This window comes from Heliangelus exortis, chromosome 1, assembly GCF_036169615.1.
Source record: "Heliangelus exortis chromosome 1, bHelExo1.hap1, whole genome shotgun sequence".
In the NCBI taxonomy this organism is placed as follows: Eukaryota; Metazoa; Chordata; class Aves; order Apodiformes; family Trochilidae; genus Heliangelus; species Heliangelus exortis.
Genome location: NC_092422.1, coordinates 43,061,643 through 43,076,352, shown reverse-complemented (window position 1 = coordinate 43,076,352; position 14,710 = coordinate 43,061,643). Strand labels below are relative to the sequence as shown.

At 38.3% G+C, this 14,710-nt stretch overlaps 1 long non-coding RNA gene across 1 annotated transcript; it reads left to right on the top strand.

Annotated features, from left to right (window-relative positions):
- The first annotated feature begins 2,818 nt into the window (after positions 1-2,818).
- On the top strand, positions 2,819-5,041 carry LOC139791826 (uncharacterized). Its single transcript, XR_011724041.1, has 2 exons — positions 2,819-3,139; positions 4,005-5,041. It is a non-coding gene; the product is annotated as an uncharacterized lncRNA (long non-coding RNA).
- The last annotated feature ends 9,669 nt before the right edge of the window (positions 5,042-14,710 follow it).

Here is a 14,710-nt window from a genome sequence, read left to right as displayed (position 1 = left end):
GCTGAGGCATGCACACAAATGCATGTATACAAATACATGTATATAAATACATTTACTTTTCCAGCCACACAGATCAGCACAGGCACACACACATTAGCACCAAGAGCACTTATGGCTTCATCTTGTTCTCCTCTCTGATGGGAAAAATATGGATATATCTGCAATATGACTCTCTCTGGTAATGTGGCTCCAACACACAACCTGTCTGATAAATTCCCCTGGGTCCTCCTATATTTGAGTGACCCACACACAGGTCTCTCAGCCAAATCTCAAGATCTTTCCAGCAGTCCAATGGGACCCTTCTGGTACTTCCAGTAGCCATCTTTTCCCATGGCCTTCCTCTCAGACACCCCCTGGCTCCTGGTTCACTTTGCACACTCACCAGCTACTTTCCTTCCCCGCACATCCTACACTAAGTCCTGTGACATCCCAAAACACTCTTCCCTTGCACCCTGTAACATGACCTGCACCCCTAGGCAGTGATGTCCCTTGATCCCTTGGTCACCACTCTTGGTGGTGAGTTTCACTCCTGGGGCTGATATCTCTCCTGTGATAGGCTTGGAAGTGGCTGGGTAGTGTTTTAGTTTGCCATTGCTCATCTGTGCACCTTGGTGTGAAGATGAGATTTTATCACATAACCTAGCACAGACTAAAACCTTTGTGAGCTACATACTTTATTTAACAGCCACCTTTGAAGAAGAAGGTAGAGGTAGATCCAGGATTTGCAGGGAAATCCATTATCCTGGAGAAGGATAATATGAACTTTGTCTGTTTAAGCAGATGCAACTAAAAATGTGGTGGCAGTAAGAAAAGTGACATCAATTTTGCCTTCACAGATGTGTAATGGAATGGATGTTTTATTGATTTCACATGCTTCCTCCAGCACCAGTGATATTTCATTATTTTTGTCTGTGTTGTAAAATCAGTATAATTATGAAACTTTAAGGCAGGTGTTACTTTAGTGTCTGTATAATCTGTTGTCATTTAAGTTGAATTATTACTGTAGGAACTTCAGTCTTACCCTGAATGATGTATCTGGTAGTATCAGTGTTCTGTGAACCAGAAGAATCAAATCCCAGGTATAGTTTGGTTCCTTTCCTTAAGGCAGAGAGTTCATTTTCTTCATAGCAGTCCACGTGGTGCTGTGGTTTAGATTTGTGAGCAAAACAGTGCTGTGTTTTTCTTCACATATTAAATCCTTCACAAATTAAATTGTCTTATTGTCTTTATCTCAACCAGTGAGTTTTCTCTAGTTTTTGGTCTCCCAGTTCTCTCCCTCATCCTCCTGCAGGGTAAGTGAGAGTGAGCAAGCAGCTGATGGATGTTTAGTAGCACCATAAAATGTATGCCAAAATAAAAGTAAAATGTCCTATTTTGGACAGTTGCACATAGAAATATGTTCTCTTTGGACAGCTGTAAGCACCTATTTAGTTTAGAAAAAAAAGAAGACAAAAAAAAAAAAAAAAAAAAAGAAAAAATACAAGGGTGGGGTAGTGACTTGACACATTCTCTATAAAGAGAAAGATTCTCAAACCCTGTGGGGAAATTTTAACAAGGATATCTCCTAATATTCACTGTATCTCCTATCACTATATCTCCTATATTCACTGTTGTGTAGTAGTCTTAAATTAAGATTTGATGTCTTCTTAAAACCAATGCTCAACCAGTTCCCTGTTGAGTGAGTGAATATATCCACGCTGCACTCTTGCACGCAAGCATTCTCACCTACTGGGCCCCGAGTTTTGGAATAACCTTCCTCTCTATGGTTTGCACCTAAAAAAACAGGATGCATCTTCTTCCTGCAGCTCTTTTCTAGATGCTCTGCTGTAATTCAACCAGAAATTACTGCACTTGATGCAGGAATCCGTTCTACAGACACTACTGTGACAGAGGTCAGAATGGATGTTCTCACTGACTCTTAGACCTTTGCAGACTCTGACTCTGTTAAAACAGATGCTTATGTCTCCTATACTCAAACTGTAACTGAAGAAAAACCAGCAGCTGTTGTTATTGTATAAGTTGAACTCTGGTTTCTATAGGACACTCACACTGGTATGAGTACTTGTTTAAATGCATGTTTAATTGAAAAGGTCACAGAACAATCATGATGTTAATGTCAGAACAGCCCTTTGGTTGTGAATAATGCTATTAACTTATTTTTAACTGACTGCAGCTCTACATTCTGGCTAGATAAAAGATCCATTTGTATTACGGAAGCTTACGGCTTGAAATTTGAATTTCATCACTGGAAACAATTACAGTATCAGTGCAGACTCTGCATATAATCCCTCATTTAGTAATTTAATTAAAACAAAACAGTACCATGAGTGCCAGAACTAATGAAGCTTAGTTTCCAATAGAACCATGTCACATTGACTTTATCCTGAGCTCCAAGGATGCTTCAGTGCGAGTTTCTCCTCTGCTTCTATCATTTAAAAAAAAAAAATTGACTTCAAGATCAAAATAATTTAATGTTTTGTATCTCCAGTGCTTTGGAAATGTTTTGGAGTTTAAAGAGGGAAGCAAGTTTGATTGAGGCAGTTGTGTTAAGCAAAGTCTTCTTAAAAAGAGCTGGGCACCCAAAAAACTCCACTGCTTGCTTATGATGAACTGCATTTGTGGGCTAACTGCAAAATCTGGAGTATAGCAGGCAAAGAATAACATAACAGAAGCCTGGAAATTCACAGACCAAAACACACTGTAAAATATAAAAGTAAATAGCAAATCTAATGCATTTTTTTTCTTTTTTTCTCCCGCTGTTAAGCTATGAGTTTTTGTTCTTCCTGTACTGGAAGGAATAGGTACGTGAGGTAAGAGGCTGAAAACAGGGTAAATTTAAGAAGTGTGCAAACAGCCTTATTGCAACTCTGAGTGAGCAGAGCTTCATCATCAACTACGTGCTCTGACTAATTCCTAACTTCTTACAGTGACAATGATGCACCTCCTAGCATAGTCTCTTATCAATAAAATTAAATGCCTTGGTTTCCTCTGTTGAGAAGTATATGTCTGTAATTTCTCAGAATTTGGGACATTTATAAAAATAACTCTATTTCTACACACTGTCTAACTCTTTACTGTTTGAAATTCTTTTGAAATTAATCCCTGCTTCATTTGAGGGAACTGAAAGCAAAAATCATCCGTGTGTGTTTATTGTGACCACACTGGTTTTGTTACATATCTAGCTAAGAAATTTTTTTTTAAAAAACAATGGTTAATGACTTCTCTTGGATGGCATTACACAGCTTTAGATTTAATACACTAGTGCTGAATTGTCTCAACACTTCATTTATTTACGATTATTTTATTTACAGAGAGAAAATATACTAAAAAAAATATGTGGACAGAAGCTTGGCTACTTGCAGGTATAACTGAATTAGATATTTTTTAAAATATTCATCCATGGGCCCTTTTTTGAATGATTAATGCTTCTTGCTTTGCTTTGGCATGAAAAATTCTATATAAGAAAAAGTGCAGACGTCCTTGTGATTTTATGGAAAATACATTTCACTGCATAATGCCAGTGTTTCTCTCCTGACTAGAGCAAAAGTTGAGCTAAGGTTGTTCTGAACTCTGATGACAGCTGGGTTTCTGTGAGGCACTCAAATGGATCCCAGGTGATGTTATGATAAGAACCTGTGCTTTCCACAATCAATACAGAGCCAGCAGTGAATGGGTTAGAAATTAGGCAGTTGCTTTTCATAAAAGATTTCAGAATTTAAGGTGTAACAAGTAAAACGAAAGAGACATAGACTTGATACAGGTCTGCATGGGTCAAGCTTGCAAGGGAGAACATATCCATTAAATATGACAATTTTTTTCAGAGTTTAGTTATACATTGTATTCAATACAATTTTTTGGTGTGATGTTTCAACCCCAGTGAAGCACAACTGCCCATCATATGCACATTGGACATGAATTCAAAGCAGGGACAGCAAACCATAACTTCTAGGATGGGATGTGGCAGGTGGTACAGTGTGTGTGTCTCTGGTGTCTCCATCTCTGAGGGAGCTTAGAAAAAAGGGGTAGCTCATATTGGGTCTATCTGCTTATATAGCAGATCTTACTGAAAATAAACCATCTCATTCACTATGGAGAAATTGCTGGTATCAAGGGTTGCCAGAACAAAAGTGTGTGAATATTTCCTATTGGGAAAAAGTACAAACACTCAAAATTAGAAACACAAGAATGGAAACAAGCTCAGAATTAAATGGAAAACAGTTATCAATCTACACCTTAAATTTAGAGAAGAAACGGTGCTTTTTTCTGGCTGATTTAAATCTAGTGCTAATGAATCTTTTATTCTAAACACTTGAAATAATTGTTACTTATTACAGAGTTTTATTTGTAGATGCCTCCAAAAATGTTTCACTTTTTAGTCTCTTGAGAGAGTAGTTTTAAAGTAAACTTTTACTGATGAGAGCACATTGAGACCTGAACTACACGTTCACTGTCTGCTGTTTTGTAATGCAAATTTGACTCTCAAAAAACTAAATGAAATGATGTCCTCATTGATACCCACATTCAGAAACACACATTCAAGTCCTTAGATATTCAACAAAACATGTGGGCACATTTTTAACATTATACCTGGAATACGAAACCTTTTGATTTCACCAAGATTTAAACATATTCTTGAGTGCTTTGCTGGTAAGAGCCTTAATATAAACTTTCTATCAGTAACAATATCACAGATCTTGCATTTTCAATCTATTAACCATAATTAATAATAAGTTTTAGTGATGGTGAAAGCATGCTTTCAGATCTGACAAGACAGAATTCTGTGTTCCTCATTCTGTATGCATCATTCTTGCCTGCATGGTTTTTTGAATGTGTTTATTAAAATGAATTCTCTACTTGTTCACTGTGTGGCTGATCAAAAATGTAATTCTTCAGGCTAGCTTGGACAATAACAAATTGTATTTTGTGTTACAACGTTTTAAAATTCCCTTATCCTTCTATAACAGCAAGCTGTTTAAATGGGATACCAGAGGTAAAGAGGATCTAGTTTTCTGTGAAATAAAATAGTTGACATTGTTATGAATTATTTCTACAGCACTTTATTCAATGAAACCACAGTGCACCAAGACATTCAACTGTGGAAAAAAAATTCCAGTCTTGCCTTACAACTTAGGTGAAATCATATGTATAAAATTCACCACACACCAGGCTATGTCAAGTGTGAGTTTATGATTAATCGTTTTTGCCCACGTCAACAGAAAACTATGTTAAAAATCAAATTATTTGGGGGAAAAAAACTGTTTTCTTCCTTGTTTTCTTCTTTTATTGGCACCCACTGTTTGCAGTAAGCGGAGTGTAATGTTTTCAAAACCTTCTCCAGCTGTCATCTGTACTGAGGCTTTCAGCCCTAGTAGAACTTTTAAGTACTCTACTCTTCCACTCTTATACACCAGCACAGTTTAGTTCTGGGTTGTTTTTTTTTTTTTTTTTTTTCTGTGCACTGTTCAGCACTCACTTGGGCTTAAGGAGTTCAGCTGTTTGGTTCTATACAGCAGAACCCTCTGTAGTAAAACCAACCAGTAACAACCACAGCCTTTCAAGAAATTGCAGAGTCAGTGGAAACTTTCATGTGATGCCATTGCAGTCTGCAAGAGGTACCAGTTTCTACAGAGCATGTCAGATGGACCGTGTGGTCCCAAAGTGCATTATTTTCCTGGCTACCTCTGTTCATGGAATTGGTAAGTACGTGCTCCCTATTTAAAGATACCTGTGGCTGCAGAAGCTCAGCACCTTTGTGTGGCCTGAATATGGCTTGAGGACACTTGCTTTGGGCTCTAGCTTTAAAAGTGTGTCACCATCTGTAGCTTCAGGGTTACACCAGAAATGTGTGATGAGGGGCTGTGGGCTCCTAAGTTTCAGGGGCAGAAGAAGCAGGAGGTGTCAGGTAGCAATGACCCTGTCTGTCCTGCATGCCTGAATGGCACGTCAGACAAAAGGTGGGCAACCTTCTCAAAAGTTAAAATGAATAAGTAGCAGAATGGAGGCTGGCTGGTTACGTTGTTCTTCATGAATTTTATGCAGAACAGGTGTAAGTTCTGTAATGAATCCATGTGCAATTGCTTTCAACTCTTCCCCAAGCGGATGACATTCCTCTGTGTGTTCATCCACATTTTCAGCTGAAGTGGATCACTGCATTTGACATTTCAAAGACTAAAAGTGATCTGAAAAATACACAGACTGCAATAATTTTGAAGGCTGATCAGCCTTTTAATGTGATGTCAGTTGACTGTTATTTTGTAAATTAGGCAGCGATTTGATTATTTATCAATTTTTAGTGGTGTTTAACATCACCTAACCGTGAAGAAGGCAGCAACAGTAGCCTGAAATGTAATGAAGCTTTTATCTACTTGAGAAACAATGACAAGTCTTTTAAAAAATTTCGGATGCCTTAAGTACTCATGAAAGAGATGCTGATGGCATTAGCTAACACAGATGCTCTGCCAGAGTGCCTGCTGAGCTCCTAGGAACCTCTCTGACAGGTCCTGTGAAAAAGGGGGGAGTTAAAACCAAAAAGATGATAGTGATTCCAAGTTCTCATCAATCTGGGACTTACTTTTCTAAAGGTCTCCAGGAATGGAAACTCTAATCCCAACACACTGCACAGGGAACGATTTTTGGTGGTTTCAGTAGAGTGGAACTACTCCCTCCAGTCCCAGTTTGTTTTATTAGTCTGAGTCAGCCACTGTCACTGGTAGTCATGATTGAAGCTGGTGTTGGTTGGGGTTTTTTTTGTACTAGAGATTTTTTTTGATTTTTAAAATTTTATTTTGCAGGTGTTCAAAAACTTAATTCAAAAACATGTGAGGCATCATATGGTAAATTTTATTTCCAGAGAAAATTTTGCCTAGAAAGGGAGTCTGGATGCTATTACTAAAAGTACTAAGACATTGTAAAGATTTCTGCAGAAGACCATCAACCACAGAGATATTAAATGTTGCAGTCCAGGCTACCATAGAACTTTTGTTGACTGCTTATAAATGAGTTTCTCAATGACAGAACCAACTTCATGAAGAAATTTCAGCACAATACACTAACAATAAAATTTCTCTCAATGTATTTTTCTTTCCAGCCTTGTGTCCTTGGGGGTAAAGACTGTGTTTTGGATTAATTTCATTTACGATTAAATTTATCATTTAAATTATTTGACCATAGGACAACTGTTTTTTGGAAGGCATCCAGTCTCTGGTAGTATGGAAACAATTTGGCTTGCCTAAATTAATCATATTTTAAAACAGAAAAAAGTGGTTTGAGGTCTCTGGAGTGGACAAGCAAATAGAATATGATTTTGATTAGAAATCTAGAGCGTAGCCAACTCCACCTGTAAGTTACAGGTGATAATGTGGATGATCATTGTGCAGTAAGATGGTTAATGTCAGCCAATCACCAAGTTAGTTTTTCTGAAGAATCAAGTTGGTAATTCTCCTTATTTTTACAAAATTGTCCCCAAAATTGAAAGTTTACACCCTTTATGCTTGTGCTTTCAAAATGGTTTCATCATCTCTCTTTCAGCCTTTGAGTTGTACTTTATGACAGTGTCTCAGTGTAGTGGTCAGGTAGAAACCAAAACCCAGAGCACAGAATTGCTCTATTTCCCCCCTCCACCCTCTCAAGGGATGATAAGAGGAAGAGAGACTTAAAGGCCCTAAATTTAAACTGTAACAGAGAAGGGATTGTAACATGTGGGCTGAGGAGCAAATATTTAAATACATACACAAAATCTGATCTTGATGATTGTTGATATAGGTGTCCAGGGGTCCCTTGTGGCAGAACTGACTCAGGAGAGTGATCCACGGCTCTTCCCAGCACCCTAAGAATTTGCATACTGCAGAGCACATGGTGAGCTGATAATAAAATAAAAAACTTTCCCCAGGACCTCTGAACACAGCAAAGCAGCAAAGAAGAAGGGAGCATGAAGGGGGCAGACTTCCCACCCTCCTGGTCTTTACAGAGCATGCGAGGGAATGTGCAGGATTACTGACTGACCCCTCTCTACTCCGCCTCTGAGCTCCCTAAGGGTCCTAAAGACCCTTTCTCTAGGTTCTTTTATTGCCACCATAATTTGCCCTGCCTGAAAACATAACAAATAGAAGTGTCCTATATGAGTTCCTACTATATTGGGTATCTGATCAAGACAACTGAAGCAAAACAAATTTTTCTGAATCAAAATCTTTGCCAGGTATATGATGGAGACATTAATTTAGGTACATTTAGGACACTAAACAAAAAAGTAAAGTTATGACCTCTCTTGCACCCATGTGAATCCAGAGTAGTTCGACTGAGATCCATCAGGATTGAGAATCCAATTCTGCAGGCAAGTAATTCCAGAACTATTTGTCTGGATTGACAGTGGTATATCTGATTCTAGTCCAGCTTGTGTAATGATATGGTCACTCTGAGTATGGAATGCTGGGGCAATGGTCCTCATTGTGTGTACAATTCTTAAAAAGCACTAGTGAGAAGTCTCAAATGTACTTTCTTTTTAAAATGGTGGAATAATTACCTGCAAGTAGTGAATATTAGGAAGTATACGAGCAGCAAATAATTTAGTACTGGCATTATCTAATAATTATCTCTAGATGAAATTGCAAGACTGCAGTGGTTTTAGAGCCCATTTGTGACCCATAAAATATGGGTTAAAACCTCACATTCCACCACTTGCTTTTGCAATTATTACTGAAAGCAGTGGGAAAGTACAAAGCAATCATCAGGAGAAGAGATCTTTTAACTACTACCATTTCTAAATCTAATCAAAGAGATAGAAGGACTTGTCCAAAAACTCGATATCTGTCTCATTTTATACAGCAGCAAGACAACATAAATGTAACTGGTAGTAGTAGCAATCTCTCTTTCCAAATCACTTTCCTTCTGCCCAAATGATAACAAAAAGATCCTTCATCTTTATTTTTCTCTCATAGGATCCAAAATGACTGGGTCTAAACTCACATTTAGATTGGAAATTTGAAGACCAAAGCACTGAAACAGGATAACACTGCCTTCTAGAAGTGTATCAGGTAACCTCTGAAGAAAAACAAACAAAAAAACCTAAAATGCTAAGCATGAGCCTTGTTGTGAGATAAGGTTGGCTCATAATAAATGTAGAAAAGAGATGACAGTAGTTTCTTCTGTACTTTACAGCAGCACAAAGAAAGCTTACACATGTGAAAAGCATGGGCAACCCCTCCAGCCCAGCAAAAGGGACAATTTTAATGTGGATTTAGTCAAATTCATGACAGACAACATTCACTACCCTGTTACACTTGGTAATATTGAATGGGATTGAAAAATTGGGAAGACTCTACTACTACTACATTTTAAAAATGAAAATAAATCCTACAATCAAGAAATATTACATAATTTTGTGATGAAACTGAGACAAGTCATTTTATTTCATGCTCAGGAACAACAACAGAAAACAGCAAATCGTATAGCAACAGCAGTCCCTCCTACAAGGTATTTTGCCACTCCTGGAAAACTCACATAGGGTAAAACCCAGAAAACAGCTGAGTCAATCAGAGTCACTGAGGTTAGAAAGGATAGTTAAGGTTAGTCAAAGACCATTAATTCCAATCGTCAAGCCAGCACCACCATGCCAACTAAAACATGACCTGAAGGTGCCTACACGTTTTTTAAACACCTCCAGGAATGGTGAATCTACCACCTCGCTGGGCACCCTGTTCCAATGGTTGGTCAAGATAGGATCAAGGAAAGATAAAGGATCTCAAATCTTCAGTCCTATTTCTGAGGCTAATTTTCATAGGATTCTATAAGATTCAGATAATCTTTCTTTCTAGACAGCAGGCCCACAGTCAGTTTTAAATATGAGATATGCCCCAGGAAAAGCATGAGAGAGACACGTCTGAAATGATGAAGAGAGTCTGTAAATATACAAGTGAAAGGCTTTAATCAAAGAGGAACACTCACCCCTAATGAGCCTTACAACCTCTGATGACTGGGAACAAAATATCATCACCAAACTATTTATGTAAAACCCAAACCAAACACAGGCAAAACCAAGCTAATACCTGCCTCCCCCAGTCCCCAACACACCTAACAGGATGAAAAGAAATTAGTTGGTTTATGGTAGATAACTTTATGGTAGATTATTTTATGGAAGCTAAGCACAGCTTCTCTTGCCATACTGCATTCCCATCACCAAGTAGCAGTATGTTAAAATATAGATATAAGCACATATATATAGGGACAGCTCCACAAATATGGACTTGTAGAGTCTATTCATCTTTGTCATAACCTAAAATGGCTACATGCCAACATCTTGTCTTTCACTGATTTCCATGGCTGACCTCTTGACCTAAGAAAAAATTTCTCCTGTCTCCAACTTTTGAGATCAAAAGTAGTTAAAAAAATAATCTAGCTAGCATAGCAACTTTACAGATAAATTCCTGTGTCCTTTTCTTTTTTCTCTCCAAGACCTGCCCTATAAGTCAGTGTAAGTTTTAATTCAAAGACCTGTATTTTGGATTAGTTCTGGATCGACCCCTTGGTTTTAATATTCCTGTGATAGCTTGATCTCTCACAATTTGTAAGAGGAGTTAAGAGAAAGCACTGAAACAGTAGAAGCATTGAAATTACTTTTTGGAAGTCACCATACCATCTACTGGCCTTTGTGGGAGTGTATTTCATGATAGGATCCTAAACAGCTCATGAGGATCCCAATTCACACAGACTCACTGGGGTTCTACTCAATGTCTGTAGCATCTGCTTCTACAGAAAGGTCTAGTGCCAACCTGTGGGGGGAACCACGAGCACTGGACTCCAGAAACAGTGGATACAGTACCTTCACTGAGGGATTTTGCCAGACAGTGAGGTAGAGTGATGCAAAAAGGAGAAGAAAGGAGGTGGTGTGCCACAGCTATGTTTGAGTAATTGAAAAAACATGAGCAGATATCTCAGGCATGGCACCTGCAGCATCACACATGCTTTATGAAGACCCATGCTGGGGTAAGCCTGCCCAAAAGACACTGACTCTACTGTCATGAATTACTCCATTACTCTTAGAAATGGGAAGGGAGTGATATTAGAAATTATTAGAAATTATTAGAAATTATTAAAAAATTAGATGTAGAAAAGAAAGGGAGATGACATCAGGGATTCCTTGTCTTAGACACTGTTATGATACAAGTGCAATGAAAACACAACTCCTCTGTCCATTCACCATGGCCTTTGACTAGTGGTCACCTAAAGAGAATTTGTGCTGCCTCATGCTTTAAAAACTACTTACTTGTAATTTTCTAGCATTTTTTAGCTTTTTCTATCCATAGCTTTAGCAAGACAAGAAAAAAAAATCCCAATTAAGCTTTCTGAATAAAATATAATCATTTAAAAGCAACACTGCTCAAGCACTGCTGAAACCCAAAACAATACATATAAGAGAAAACTGCTGCTCTCTGTTTGCAAGCTAATGTGCCAATTGGCTGCTTATGTTTTGCATTGAGGGGAGAGGAAAGGAGGGACTGATCCTAAGATGGATGAGAGGGGGTTAATAGTAGACTTCTTCCACCCTCATCTCCTGCAATGCCATTTCATCTTCCCCTGGCTGATCTGGCTCTCACAGGAGGAATAATTACTAGGATTAGAAACAGTAAGAACAGTTTCAATGAGTCCCACAGCACAGGCACAAATTCCCACAGTTGCTGTGTTTTTCTCCACACTCACTTGGGGAAAGGTAAGGTAAGGAAATAGAGAGGATCCTTTTTCCAGAAATGATGTGTTTTGTCCACCTGCATAAGAGGACATAGGAATCCTATAGCATGCCCTTGTATGAAACCTCTGTGGTACAAAGGCATGCTAATCCTCCAGAGACTCCAACAGCTCCTACATAGGATGAGAGGAAAAACTACTTGGAAACCTCCATCCATAGTTGAGGTTCTCTTGTTCTTTTTGAGGGAGTCTTTGTGTTGTTTATATTGTATTATGTAATTCTTCCATTGAAGTTTTGGAATGGGCTGAGAACCACAAAGTTAGCAATACCAAGCTAGTCTTGCAAATGCTTTAGAAGAAAAAAGGCCTGAAAATTACTATCTAGCTAATTTCCAAAATTCTTCATTTATTACAATCTTATTAAAGAACTTAAACTCTTGACCTTTCAGATCAACAAGGCAAACATAATTACTTTCTTCCTCCTGAAATACTCTAAGGCATCTGGTCTCTGAAGGATGTGAAGCTCACATTTTAGTGCTCCGTGTACAGATCATGTGCATCATACATTGTCACACATGTATGCATAAGTATATGTCATTCTTACCATAATAATTTCAAATATGTTATCCAATATTAACTCCAAGTGATAAACTGCTGCATTTTTGTGAGTTTTGTAGAAGTAAGTGCTTATAGAAATAGCTAGGAGTTCCTATTCCTGCCTTAGAGAGAAAATTTGCAATGAAAGCGCTGACACTGCACTTCACAGGGGAAATGAGACCAAAGACATAATTTCATAATAAATGAGATATTATGGTGATGCAAAAAACCTGCCTGGTTTTGGAACTGCTAAATAGTCAACAGTTTAGTTCTTTGAGAAACCTGTCCTGGCTATATAGGTATCCTTAGAACTTTTAGTTCTTCCTGGACTTGGCTCTTGCCCATTTAGAGAAACTTGAATGTTATTTGGGTTTGGACAATTAAGATGTCTTTTAAAATAGAAAAAAATCCTAATAGCCATGTTGAAGGGCCCACATCTTCCAAATATCCCTAGGACATTGTCTTTGATTTCAGTTCAACTCCCAGATGAACTTCTCCCTCAGCACTCTTACTCATCTGCTAAATAGTAGCATCAAAGAATGATTGTTCCTGGTGCAGGTCTTCCAGTGTGGAGCTCTGCCTCCCACTTTAATTTTCCTTTTACACATGGCATTGATTTAAACCTGATTCCTACACATAAATGTTTCCACACTTTGTGTCTGCATGGACACTGTGACTAAAATGCTGACCATATTTCCCTATGGCCACACCTCAGCAGAGAGCAGCTGATGCTTCACACCAGGATGTTCTTGAATGCAGAGAAAAGCCTTGTGGTAGTGAAACAAACAGTTTATTTGGGGGATAAGGGACAGCCTCTGACCACAGAGCTCTAGCTGAAAGGTTTCAGTCCAGTGTCTTGAGAGAGACATTATTTTCCCTTGTAATTCTGAGATTTCTTCTAGTCCCCTTGCTTCATATGTGGCTCTTCTAACATTTGACCTTTTCTCTTCCCATTCACCGCTCTACTTAACAAGTCCCTCTCCCTCCCTCTGACCACCAGAGGATGTGGTGCCATGATGACAAACTGCTTGCCATCAAAGCCATGCATGTGGTTTAGGGAGCTCTGATTTTCAGCTCCATGAGGTCAGCACAGACCCATTCAATATTCTTCAGATACCAGGCTGGCTCACTCTTCTGCATGGAGCTGGCAGAGAGCTGTTTCCTCTCTCTCCTCCTCATTTTATGTGCATATTAAAAGTATCCATGACCAAATCAAAAACTGTGCAGCTGTTTCAATAGCTGCAAAACTGCTTAGAACGGGGAGCCCAGAGTATAGAGAAAGAGACCTTTGTGAATTGAACACTCTCTGAACTAACTTGTTTGTGAAAACCCATGTATAATTAAAGCCTCTCTTGTTAGTGAATGGGGCCATACTTAAATACACACAATGTATATCTTTATTTCCAGCTCAATTTTTTTTTCAGGATGTTTTCCAGCAATGTGTATTATGTGGCTTCAGCCACTGCAGTGCATCATCATCATCATCATTCAAACAGTGGAGCTCCTGCTACATTATGAGCATCTTTCCCCTAAAATACTTTTTTTGATGGACCACAGTATCTAGCCAGTCTAGATCTGAACTGCATAATAAATGGATGATATGATTCCTCTAATGGCAAGGTCCTTTCCCCCACTGCAAATGGAAATGTAATTCAGATGCACACTATCTCACCCTTTTCATGCTGAGAGACAAAATAAACAGCAACATTCATTTATCCTTCTCTATTTCCCTCACCAAAAAAGTCAACTTCCAAGGAAAATGTTTACCGAAACATTTCCCTGAACAATCTGAATAATATTTTAATGGACCACTTACTTAGTTAGTATCTAATTAAATTTTGTGTCGTGAAGAGCATATTCAAATCACTGTAGTATTGTGAATAAGGATTCAATAAAAAATACAGGATAAAAGAAGTCTGCAAAAAAACCTCCACAATTAAACTAATGAGTAAAAATTCAGCCGCTATAACAAAATCCACCAGAGAACAAATAAACTGCAAACAACCATATTACCAAACAATATTAGTCAGGTTTCATCTTGTTCCCTCATGCATCCCTGCACAGAACAGGAAAAAAAAGAAATACTCAGAGGAGAACATTTTGACAGAAGTAAGGGCCAAACACTCATACACAGAAAGATGCAGTAAACACTAACAGCTGCATGGCTCAAGGTACCAAATTGTATGAAATCTCTTAATTAAAAAAAAAAGGAATTAATTGTTGGGAGTATATTTCTCTTGACAGAGCACATTTGCAGAATGCACTTCTAAGCACATTTTAAAAATAAGCTCTCTGACAGTTATACCTGTAATATAAGGGCATAATATTAAGAACAAGGAAGCACTTCCACTTGAACTTGGGCTTATCACACCCCACCTGGATCCTATAAATATTTTCTTAGAGTTTGCTTGGATTCTGCACTGCTCCACAACCCAGT